This window comes from Falco peregrinus, chromosome 6 (genome assembly GCF_023634155.1).
Source record: "Falco peregrinus isolate bFalPer1 chromosome 6, bFalPer1.pri, whole genome shotgun sequence".
NCBI classification, from domain to species: domain Eukaryota; kingdom Metazoa; phylum Chordata; class Aves; order Falconiformes; family Falconidae; genus Falco; species Falco peregrinus.
The window spans coordinates 91,229,853-91,241,865 of NC_073726.1; the positions used below are offsets into that span (position 1 = coordinate 91,229,853).

Here is a 12,013-nt window from a genome sequence, read left to right on the forward strand (position 1 = left end):
CCTGCGGGGCGGCAGCACCCGCAGAGCGCCCTGTGGGGGTGGGGGGTGTCTCCTGGGTGGGCGGCCTTCGCCTCCCGCAGCGCCGTAAGGACAGCGGGCTGCTCTGCGAGCGGAGGCCGACCTTGCCGCCTCTGGCTCCGGCTGAAGCGAGTAACACGCAGCGCTGCGTCCTTTGTCCGTACGGAGCAGTGGCAGAACCCGCTGGCGGCGGCCCTGCTCTTCCTGGCCCCGTTTCTTAGGAGAAAAAAGGCCAAGGATGCAAAGCAGACCCCTCCCCGAGTAAGGTTTCCGTGAGTAAAGAAACGTGCTGAGCGTTCTGAAAGACACCCAACAAGAATCCGCAGGGATATGCCTCAGTCCGTTCTAAGGATAGGCGGTGACAGTGGCTGGGTTTCTGTGCCAGGTCACCCCACCATCTTGGGTGGGTGGAACTGAATCTGCTTGTCTGTGGCCCTGCAGTGAGCCAGCAGCAAGGTTACGGAACAGGAACGCTGCCGCTGCCTTCTGCCTGCAGCCCTTCCTTAGTACATGGGCCCACCTCTTGTTCTGCAGTTGAATATAACTGATGGCAAATCAAATGTGTTTCCTCTTCCTTTCGTCAGAGACAAAATCCTGACTTAGATGAGGTTTTCTAAATGTCACACTTGGAATTCACTTCAGGGCAAGAAAGAAATTTTACGTGAATGGCTTCTGGATGATATCGTACACGTCACAGATAGCTGTGACACATGTATGTCAAGATCTATCCATTCAGTGCAGTTGCCCAGCATAATTTCTTCCTAAGATTTTACTAGCTTTCCTCACAGAATTTCTACTCCAGCTGGGAATAAAAGCGATTTGGTGATAATTTTATTCATTGTAATGCAATACTTCAGCAAAGTACACGGGCTATTTGATCTAGCATGGTATTTCAAATGCTAATACCACTTGATGAACTGGAGAAGGGATGGAAAAGGAGGAAGACCTGCTGACAGACTGCTGAAGGTGGTTTATGAGCCCACCTGTTTCTAGCACTTAGGTGAGAATGTGCTGAGTGTAGGTTGGCATTTGTAAGTGGCAGTTTGAGTAACTGAGGCAGATCTTCGATATATTGTAAGTTGTATTTGTGCTGAATTTGGGATGGTGCAGATCTGCAGCAACTGCATGTTTGGCGGCTTTGTATGGTATTTTTAAAGGTCTTTTCAATGAGCAGCAAGCATAAATGTTTAATAGTACCTACATGTTACTATTTTCTATTTAAGAATAAGTGAGATCAGTGTCTACATGTCTTTGAATTACCAAAATATTGCAGATTATTTTTGCTGTGCTTGTCAGTTTATTATGTCGAGTCTTCTTGAAAACAGTTTTACTCTCTTATGTGGGGAAAGAACTAGTCTTAACTTTATAATTGGGGGATAAAGCATGGCATTCAGAAATCATAAACCACCATGGACATCAGTTTGAGAGGATGGGGAAGAAGAAATTAAGACAGTGCTGGAAAATGACTGCTGGCATCAGCTGACTGTTCAAATGGGGGTTGAAATCTTGTGTTGCAATAGTAACACAAGATCTTAGTTTCCTGTAAATGCAGCCTTTCCATTTTCCAAGTCAAGAGCTGTTTTCTACAGATAGTGCTAATATTAGGGTGGAGCCATGAACAATGAGTACTACTTGCTTAATTTTTATGCAGCATTAGCTTAAATTTAGCTTTTAGTTTGGTCAAAGTGTCTATTAACTGGTTTTATACCTCATTAATCCTTAATTGCAAAGTCTGCAAGCTTCAGTGTGCTTCTGTTGTCTAAATCTTTTCCCAGTGTGGCTTTGTGCATTTATCTTCCAGACATGCAAGGGTACGGGTATTACAGTTGTCATCCAAAGCCGCTATAGACCAGCAGATTACTAGATGATTCCCCTGGAGATACGTTGAGAGGCACTGCACTTCCCTTCTTGTGTTTTTATACTGTAATACTGTCTCTTTGAGTTCCTGAGCCCTGAAATTCCTACCAATGTTATTCCCTTGTGCTTTTAAATTGCTTATTTGTGAGTTAAGGCCATGTTCCTAATTAGTCTCTTTAAAAGAGTAAAAGGATTACAGGATAACCTAGCTGATGTCTTTGGTTACTTTGATGTTGACCGTAAAATGTTGCATCCTGTTGATGGCCAAGTAACAGTCCCTGTTTTTCTTTCTCTCCCTCTTTTAATTTTTTTTTAAACCCCAACCATGTAACAACCCAATGCCCTATTGCCTATAAGTGAAACAGACTTTCTTTCCTCCACACTTGTATCATTGGTTACAAAGAAAAGTGGGGGACTTTAGACTTGGAAATATTGAGGTATTCTTGAACAATGCTATCCACATGATTTTTTTTTTTTTGGACTGGAACTTGTACCAAGGAAAACAGACGATGTAGTTGACTGGAATATCATGCTTATTCACGCTTACTCACCATCTTAAAACATGTGATTTCTTTAGCCTTCCAGCTGGGCAGAGAGAAATGGGGACCTACTCCAGCAGAGGAAGCAGAACAAATCTAAAGTTTTCAACTGTTTCTTCCTGTATGGATTAAGCCAGTAACCGCCTGAAGGTCCAACATGTGAAACTGGCTTAGACTGAATCTTCTGGTTGTCATTACTCTACCTTCTTTTATGTTCTGAAAAGGGTTTTCTTTTTTGTTCTTGTTGTGTTCACTTCCTTCTCCCCTTTGAAAGTGGACAGCTGAGATTATACTCAGTTTTTGGGTCTGGTCATATCTTGTGGCAATATGTTCTACAATCATAAATATTTTTGCTCTGGTTACTTTATTTCATCTGTGCATTTATTTCTCCTGGGTTTTGTCAAATTCTCAAGTTAAACTCTCCCACTTCTTAGAAAGATTGACCATTTGCTGCTATCTTTTTAGACTCCCATATGTTTTATGGCTGCTGTAACAAACTTTGCCTTGTAAAGTCTGTCTTTACTGAAATGATGGGCTTACTCTGAAAACTGGTAAGATGTATGTGGATAAATCCTGAAAGTCCTAGTCTAACAGACTTTACTATCACTTAACCAAATGGCAGATGAAGTTCAGTTTTAGCTACTGAATTTATTTTCTCAGTTAATCAGCTTGATTACTCCTCTGAGCTTGTGTAACAGTAAATTTCAATGTCACTGCTCGCTGTCTTCAGAAATAATTTGACAGTGATCTAATACATGCGTGGTGCCTGTTGACAGTTTGTTAATTTTGTCATAGTTCACAGCATTTTGGAGACTCTGTTGTGAGTGTCTTAAAATCTTCAAATTGGAAATAATCAGGAAGTATGAAAACTAATAATGGGAGGCTGCCATCGGGGCCACATTTTTATAGTGCTGGGCTTTCTGCATTAGTTGGCTGATATCTGTTTAATCCTGAGACTTAACACTGAAGACCATGGCTATCCCAGTTAACCGAGATTCATTCTGTTGACTAGTTATAAATAAACTAAAAAGTCTGTCAGAAACAGACCTATTGCAGATGCAAACACTTGAAAGAAGCAGTCTTCCTAGAGAGTATCTCCATAACGTGAAAGTCTTATCCTTGTCATTCTTAATCAGATGAAGAGCGCTCATATCGTAAGCATTCTCATGGCCAAGTTGAAATGTTGGTGCGCTGGTGGGTTTCAGCTGACCAGTCTGTCCAACTACCTTTTTCTGCCAGATGGCATCCCAAGAAAAATGCCGAAATCTGCACTGTGAAGATGCAGCGTTCCCCACGCTGTGTCCCATTTGAGGGTGCGATAAGTTATGCTCGCTTACTGGAGTGGTTTGTTGTTGAAAACAGTGTAAAAGATAGGTGGTCTGAATGTCTGTGACCTAAGTGCAAAGAGCAGTCCTGTGTTGGTGACGGTCACATGTGATGAGGGATAGAAAGGTTATGGAAAAGGTATTGGCTTTTTAGAGAAAAAACTGTGCCTTTATTAGAACTGTTAGAGCTGGACAAAAGCTTTCAGGTGTGCAGGTTTCCTTTAATGGCCTGAAGAATTACTTGATTGTTTTTTCATATTCTACAAAAGAAACTTACCTTCCAAGAAGCTCAGCTAGTGGGACAAACATTTGTTTGGTCCTTTTCATTAATACACTATATCATCATTTTGTTTCTCACCGTAAAAGACCTTAAACAGCAGCTTTTCAGAAAAAACTGAAATGGTATTTTGGCTAAATGCAGATAACATTGGTAAGGGCTTTTTAGATGGCAGTTGTGTTACATGAATTTCCTCTAGATCCTTGAAACCTTGAGAATTTTGTTGTTGTGAAATAAATTTGCGTCACCTGGTAGACAGTCAGACAACCACCACAACATATGGCTTAAACAGTGTTAAAATTTAATATACTGGAGGGGCTCTGGCTATTCTAAAGAAGCTGTAAATACTTCAGGTAATTGAATATAAAATCTCCAAATGTGGCTTAACTTGCTTTAAAACATAAATATAAAGTTTTCCATTACAGGAAAAGTCGACCTCAACTTAATTTCCTTTTACTGGAATCCACTGCCAATATGCATGTTGTGATTACAACCAGGTGTTTCATTATACTGAAGTGCTGTAAAAGAGTGCTTCTATCTGCTAGGGGTGTTAGATCTTTCTCAAAGACTTTCATGCAAACTTACTCTCAGTTCAGCTCTTCAAACTAGCCATCACATACCTTATATAATAAACTGAAGGTTCCATAATATTCTGACTCTAAAGACTGCTCTGAAAGTTAAGCATAATGTTGAAATACTTATTCTGAACTCAAGCTCAGTATTTTATCTATAAGATTTAGGGACAAGAGCTTAGGCAGTGGTGACACTTGCAGAGAAGCCGATGTGTTTTAATGACCCCAAATTACTAATAAGTTTCTGTGTAAAACTGAGCCTGACTTACAAATCTAGCAATAGTTGTTTTATGAAATATTACACCTTTTGTCTGTTGAGGTAAGAATCTCCAACTAGTCAGAAGTGACTCTACTGAACTGTAGTTAGTAAAGTTTGCTACTGTAATTGCTTACAGCTTTGCATTCATCTCATTTTGATGTTTGTCATCTTAAAGATTAGAGCAACAAGAAGTATTTCAAATAACAATGCCAAATACACCTAAAGGTAGAGTGACTTCTGTTTCATAAAAGCAAGGGTGGATTTTAGCTTTGCAGTAATGTTAGTGAGGTTAATGAAAATGTTGCTCATTAGAGGAAATAGCTGAGCATTGCACTAAGCAGATGGCTGCAGAACTTTTCAGCCCTAGCAGCTAGGTGACAGGAGCAGGGTAAGAAAAAGGCAGCCACTGTGGGACACAGAAATGAATATTGTGTTAGTATTCTGTGTTACGGCTTGGATCTCTGTTGCATTAAATTTTTGTTTGGTTTAAAAGTTTATCAAGCCAAAGAAGGGGCAGGGTATGTAGCAGGCTGAGAGGAATGTCAAATTTTTGATGGTGGGAAACTTGTGAAGTAGCGTAGCAAGTAAGAAATAAAGGAAGGTTCATCTGTTTCCACCTCTAAAGCTCCTCTGGAGAAGCCTTCTGGGCTGAGAGGAAGGAATTGGTGTAGAAAACCCTTATATGGAAAACTGTAGCATATAACCAGTCAGCTGATGAAGATTTTTTTTCACATGAACGATGTGGTTTTCTCTAGTAACAGGAGTATGTTAATTGATAAAACTAGGGTCTTTGTCAGTTCTAGCTGTAGCGTGACAACTGCGTTTGAAGTCAGAAGGCTGGTTATCTACTGAGCTGATCAAATCTTCAGTGGGTCAAAGCAGTTTACACATTGAATGCCTTGCCAGCCTTTCTATCTAGTTTTATTGCTGCCGCTGAGCTTTTTTCTATTCCTGTTCTGGGCTAAGTGAAGAAATCTCCCAAGCTTCTGAATAAGAGCTTAGTTGCTTGCATAACGATTTGTGGTGGTGGTGGTACTTCATACCCCATCTTTGTGGTAGGGGAGAATCTCTTATGCTACATATAGATATTGCTACAAATATATATGTTTAGCTTGTATGCAAGGCATGATGTTTTCTTCAAGTATGAGGCTTGTATGTATTGGCATACCCACAGGTAAGCTGCATCTGTTTTGAGGAAGAAAGCAGTAGGAGCTTGTGATGGGCTTCATGAATTGCCATGTTGCAGTGCCTTGCTTTGTTGCCATTGTGTGATGTGCAAACAGTGGCAGCATAATTCTGTTTCCTGTCTTTTTTCTTGAATACACCTGGATTTATCTGTACATGTGCTGAGCAGCAAGCCTTGTGTGAGAGGAAGGGGCTCTACAGTACCTAAGAAACAAATTGCATTGCCTATTGTGTATTGTAAAAGAAACTAAGAAACAAAAAAATGAGTTGTCTGGTGTGGTTGCAGATGGATCCACAGTGTGTAGCTGAACATCACTTCAGCAGATTCCTGACATATTGAGAGCAGGGGTGGCCTCAAGGTGCCCTGTGGCAACTGGAATTGCATGAATAATTAAATGGAAGAATGTCCATGTTGTTGATTTTAAGAAACAATGATACTTCTAGCTTAAGCTTATAGCAAGAAGGTTAGTACAGTTCGCTTCTCAATGTCTGTGGAAAGACTAAGCCACGCGATTGTGTTGGGCACAGGAGGAGTCTCCTGCCTGGTTTCCTCAGAGTGCAGGTGATATGAAGTTGGAATGAGTTTGATAAAGCACAGGGCTGTGCTGCCATACAGAGGGACCTCGACAGACTGGAAAAATAGGCTGATGGGAATCTCATGAAGTTCAACAATGGAAAATGCCAAGTCCTGCACCTGGGGAGGAATAGCCATGTGCCCTGCTACAGGCTGGGCACTGACTGGCTGTAAAGTGGCTTTGCTGAAAGGGGCTAGAGGTCCTGGTGGATACCAAGTTGAGTATCAGCTGGCATTGTGCCCTCGTGGCAAAGGCAGCCAGCACTGTCCTGGGCTGCATTAGGAGGAATGCTGGCAGCACGGTCAGGAAGGTGCGTTTTCCCCTCAATTAAGCTTTAGGGAACCACAACTGGAGTGCTGTGCCTGGTTCTGGGTTTCCAGTAGAAGGAAGACATGGCTTAATGGAGTGGGTTCAGAGAAGGGCCACAAAGGGTTTGGAAGTATGAGGAGAGGGTGAGAGAGTTGGGATGATGTAGCTTCGGGAAGAGAAGGTTCTGAGAATCTTGCTGTAAAGGATATAAATACCTAATGGGAGAGAGCAGAGAGGATGGAGCCAGGGGTGTCTGCTGAAGTAACGAGAAGCAATGGGCGCAAACTGAAATACAGGGAATTCCCTTTAAACATAAGAAAACACTTTTTACTGTGAGGGTGTCTGAATGTTGGAATAGGTTCCCAGAGACTTGGGGAGTCTTCATCCTTGGAGGTAATGGAAACCCAGCTGGACGTGGCCCTGAGCAGCCTGCTCTAACTTGCTCTGAGTAGGGCTTTGGAACGAGATGATCTCCAGAGGTGCCTTCCAACCTCAGCGATTCTATTGTTTGGGGAGAGAGAGATCTGGAGTAATTTTCCCTGCTGTGTTATAGTAAAATTATAACTGCATAGTATGAAGGAGCAGATTTCCTGAGAATACTATTTGACTTCCCTTCCAAGTGACCTGTGTTGAGAGTTCTGTGCATGCTCTTTGTGCTGAGGCAATATTCCAACTCCTAGGTGCAGAAATGCTGCTGAACTTCTGCATTTGTCTAGTAACTTAGGCGCTAAGGTTTTTTAATACTTCCTCTTAAAAATATAATCTGTTGGAAGGGGAAGTATAAACTACCCAAGTTACAGGAAATCTATGGCAGTGATTAACCTGTTGTTTATGAGGCCTTTGTGACACATCCTCATGCAGCTGCACACTGGGATTTATGCTCTGTGCCAAAGTCTGCTCAGGTGAACAACAGTAAATGTTGGCAGTCTTGATTCTAAAGCATGACTCAAATGTGACGCTAAGTGGATTGTCTGGTGTGGGTTGTGATCTTTTGCTATCCTGTAGCCTCCCGTTTTTTACTGAGAAGAGGGGGAGAGATTTTCTTTGGAAAACTTATTTGACTGTGTTTTACTGTGTATGCCAATTAAGGTTTCCTGGATATTGAATGTATTTAATTATATTTAATTATATTCTGACTCCAGTTTTCTACCCTAGGAGGTCAAAACATGTTAGTCTGTTTCAGATACAGTAAAATCTATTACCTTAATTCAAAGTTACTCCAGCAGAATGAATTCCAGCACTGGTAACTTATTAACGTAATGTTGCTGCTTCTGAATTGCTGGTCTTGGGCTATTTACTCCAATTTTAGTTCGCATATCTAAGCTTTTATGCCAGTTTGATGTGTTGCTAATCCTAGAACTTGCAAAGGTAGTCTCGATGTTGTGAAGTCTGCAGGGAACTCTTCAACTGACATGGCTTCTTGGGGGAAAGACTACATGGCTGCTCATCTTCTGTATGACAATGGGACAAAATCTTTGTTTCAAAAATTTCAAAACCTTTGAAAACAGATTCTAGTAGCTGTCTTTCAAGGTGGCACATCAGTCTGCTTCGCTAACTGTTGTTGGACGTTGTGCAGTTGCATCAATGCTTCTGCTAACTAGGAGAAGGGATTCTTATATTAGCAGAAGTAAGCTCTGCAAGACTCTATTTTGACAAACAATACCTGTTCTACATAGTCAAGCAATTAGGGAGGTGCCGAAGACACCATAATACTGTGCAATCTGTTGTTAAAACCGTTGTTCTGTTAAGCTCTTCCAGAACAGAGCACACACTGACATGGAAATATTACACTGGAGGACTGGTAGGTAAATGGATTCCAGCAGACAACGTGTATCTCTTGCAAGGATTTGAATGTAGTAGTACGTACCACTTGGGGCATAGGGATTATTGGCTTTGTAGGAGGCCCTTAACGTGAACGGCTGAATGCTGCTTTTAATTTCTTCTGCTCGGCCCTGTGCGGTAAGGAGGGCACAGATGGGAGTTCGGCAGGGCCCTAGGTATCTTGATTTGCTATTGCGGCATTCCTCCGTGCTGGTAGGAGAGAGACAGACTGATGACTCATCAAGTCAGGTGGTTATGCCTCTGCTGTGTGTCAGAAATTTCTTTCCCCTCTGCAGCAGGCTTTCTCATCCCTCTGTGTAGGGGCACTAGAAGGACAATTATTTCCTAAGTGGTGGTGCTTAACTGCTGAATTCTGGCTTTGCTTCATTGGGCCTGTGGATTTTGTTACTGCCTGTTTCTGCAAAATAAGGTAAGAATCTGTGTTTATATGATAAAATAGTCACGGATTTTCTTCCTTGCTGCAAGAAGGCTCCTTCTAAAAATCTCACTGGAGTCTTAATTTTGAAGAGATCTTTGTGGTAAAGCAGTTTATCATGTAAATTCTGGGTCTGATCAAACATGTGAAGCAAAATGAAGGAACTGTAATAGAAAACAAGTTTCTCCAGCATTGACAGCAGGATGGTTACATTTTTGGGCTTGCTGTGTAGCCAAATTGCTGTGCTGGGGAGAAATCAAGATAAAAGAGCCAATGACCTGAGTTTTCTTTGTTTAATTATGACTATAATATTACTTTAGTACTTCACATTTCAGTCAGAGATCGTGCTGCAGCAAGTCGTGTTTTGATTCCTGGCACTGTTAGGCAGAATATGACCGTGTCAGAGTATGAGAGCACACTTAAAGTTAATTGGTGAACTGTTTAAGATGAGGAAGATTCCTGCATAGAAGTTGTAAAGGATACAAAATGCTCATAAGGGAATTAAAATTAAGCTAATATCCTGTATAGGTGTGCTAGTGGACTTTTGTAGGAGTGTATTACATACAGTGCCTGATATCCTGGGTTGGTAAGAGGCCTGTGAAAGGCTCTGGGAGCTCAGTAGATTTCTGAAATGGCTAGCTACCATGGCTTCTGGGGTAAGTACATACTCCCTGCATGCACATGATGTTACGTTTAGCAAATCCTGACATGCGTTAGGGAATTTCCTTCTACCCAAGTACTAACAATGAAGACATTTAACAGTATACATAGGTAAGCCAACATTTCTGCCCTCAAGGACTTTTCCATATGAAATGGAAACCTGTAGTGCTAATACATGAGCACAAGAAAACTGTGCAGAGATAAATAACAGCATTTTTTAACCTTAATTTGTATTCAGCATTAAATGATGCATAGCCCCTTAACAAAAAGAGGTCAGCTTGGCTGGGTGGGCACTGGCTTTTTAGACTGTGTGTACTTTGTTTGGAGGGTACATAGGAGATGGAACAAAGAAAGGTGAGGAAGAATTCACAGCTTTTACACTTGTAATAGTTAACAGGTATGTATTTAAAAGCCATAGGTACAGATGCTAAAGGTCAGGACAAAGACTGTTTATTGGTGTGTTGTTAGGTGGTCTAGCAGAATCCCATTCTCTTTTAGCTTGACCAATAATTCGGGCAGGTGGCTGTAGGAAGAGAGAGGGAGCAGAGCAGCCACAGGAACAGGCGAGGCACATGCTGGGTGGCAGGTTGTTGCTGTTTTGATTGCAGGGTGGCTGTTCTGAGGTTCTTATTTGTCTCCCTAAAAGATAAACAATCACTTCAAGTGGCGGTCAGCTGACCTGCAGGTTTTGAATATGAAGATAAGTTAATTTAAATTGAAACTGGCCAGTGTTCTTCCTGCGTTTCCTTGCCTTTGTAAATTGACTCTTTTGTGCAGGACCCTGGACTGTCTAATGGCCAAATGGCGTCACTAATTCAGTTATGAGTGTTTGGCTTAACTCTCTCTTTATAGGGCTTCTATAGAAGATTTTGGTAGTAGGACTCTAGAGATTGTTCTGTATGGTATGTTGAAGTAATTGTTTTGGGTGGATTTATAAGAATGGCTGCTTTTTTTCAGTATGAACAGTAATTGTACTTGAGTTTTGCAGTGTTTTAATGGTTAAAAGCCAAAAAGGTGAGGTAGTTGTTAGTCTGATCAGAACCAGCTCTTACCAGCTGCTCAGGAACTGCAGATTGCTTTGTGAGGACCTCCCTCCTGCCATTTGGCAGAGAAGACTTTTGAGAAATAAATAGTGAAATGAAAATTATGTTCCGGCACTAAACAACAGGCAACGTAACGGATAAACTATCCTTCTGGGGAGCAGAGGGATCTAACAGCTATCTGACCTAGCCTTTGAGCTGGAGAGCAGTTAGCGGTTCCACTGCAGGCTGGTGACTGAGTCATGATCAACTGTTGGGGTGGCTGTTGTGAAATGAATCAATGGTAGCCATGTTACACAGTCCGTTCCAGGGAGACACGGAGCCTGGAAGACGCTGCTCCTTCAGGATGAATAGGAGTTTGGAAACATTGGTGATCCTTTTCTTACAGAGTTGAGCTGCTGATTTAAAACATTTAAATTGGTGGCAAGGTTGAGGGGCAGAGGACTTGTAGCACGGTATTAAAAAACTGGAAAACAGTCATAAGGTTTCAAGAGTAGCAGATATCAGCTGCCTACTGCTCCTGAAGAACAGGCAGAAAAGCATCCTTTAATGATGATGGAAGGGGTGCGAATGTCGTTGTTGTCTTCCTCATTGTACACGGGGCAGGTTTTCAAGCCTGGCTGTGCCTCTGTTTGCTGCCTTGCAGAAGATGCTGCGTTAGCTTAAGCTTCTTGCAAAGACTGTGAGCATCAACAGATGCCTGGCACAGTTTGTTGCCGAACCACGGGCTTTTGCTGGGCAGGCCCTGTTGATACGCAGAGCGCGTTGTGTGCTGGGGCTGCCATGCTGCAGCTTTCACCAGTGCTGTACCGTAAACCTGGCAGTACGGTAGAAATGGGTAGAGAGTTGCCTTACAGTTCGCTAACACTAATCAGTTTCCAAGGTAACGCAAAGCATGATAAGGGCTGACAAAGCAAAACCATTAAACTCTTATCGGCACCAGAAGCAGGACAGCCCAACTGTCTGTTAAAGGGCAAGCATGGATGGAGGAGGTCTGTTTCTAAAACAGCTGTTCTTGTGCCAGTTGTTTAGATTCCCTGAACAGCTACTGGCAAGAGATGTCAGTCTGCTGTTGAACTGTTGCAGATTGAGGTTCTGGCCCTTATTTGGCACAATTCTTCTATAATGCTCCATGGCTTT

General features: G+C 42.0%; 1 protein-coding gene across 2 annotated transcripts in view; it reads left to right on the forward strand.

Moving 5' to 3' along the window:
- Positions 1-12,013, forward strand: part of ATP6V1A (ATPase H+ transporting V1 subunit A) — a 31,515-nt gene that overhangs the window by 264 nt on the left and 19,238 nt on the right. The window contains exon 1 of one of the 2 annotated variants that reach the window (XM_027778903.2): positions 9,053-9,167. The exons of the other annotated variant lie outside the window; for it this stretch is intronic. The gene's annotated coding sequence lies outside the window, so the exon portion shown is untranslated. Of the gene's footprint in view, positions 1-9,052; positions 9,168-12,013 lie in introns of those variants that run through there. 2 annotated transcript variants of the gene reach the window in all.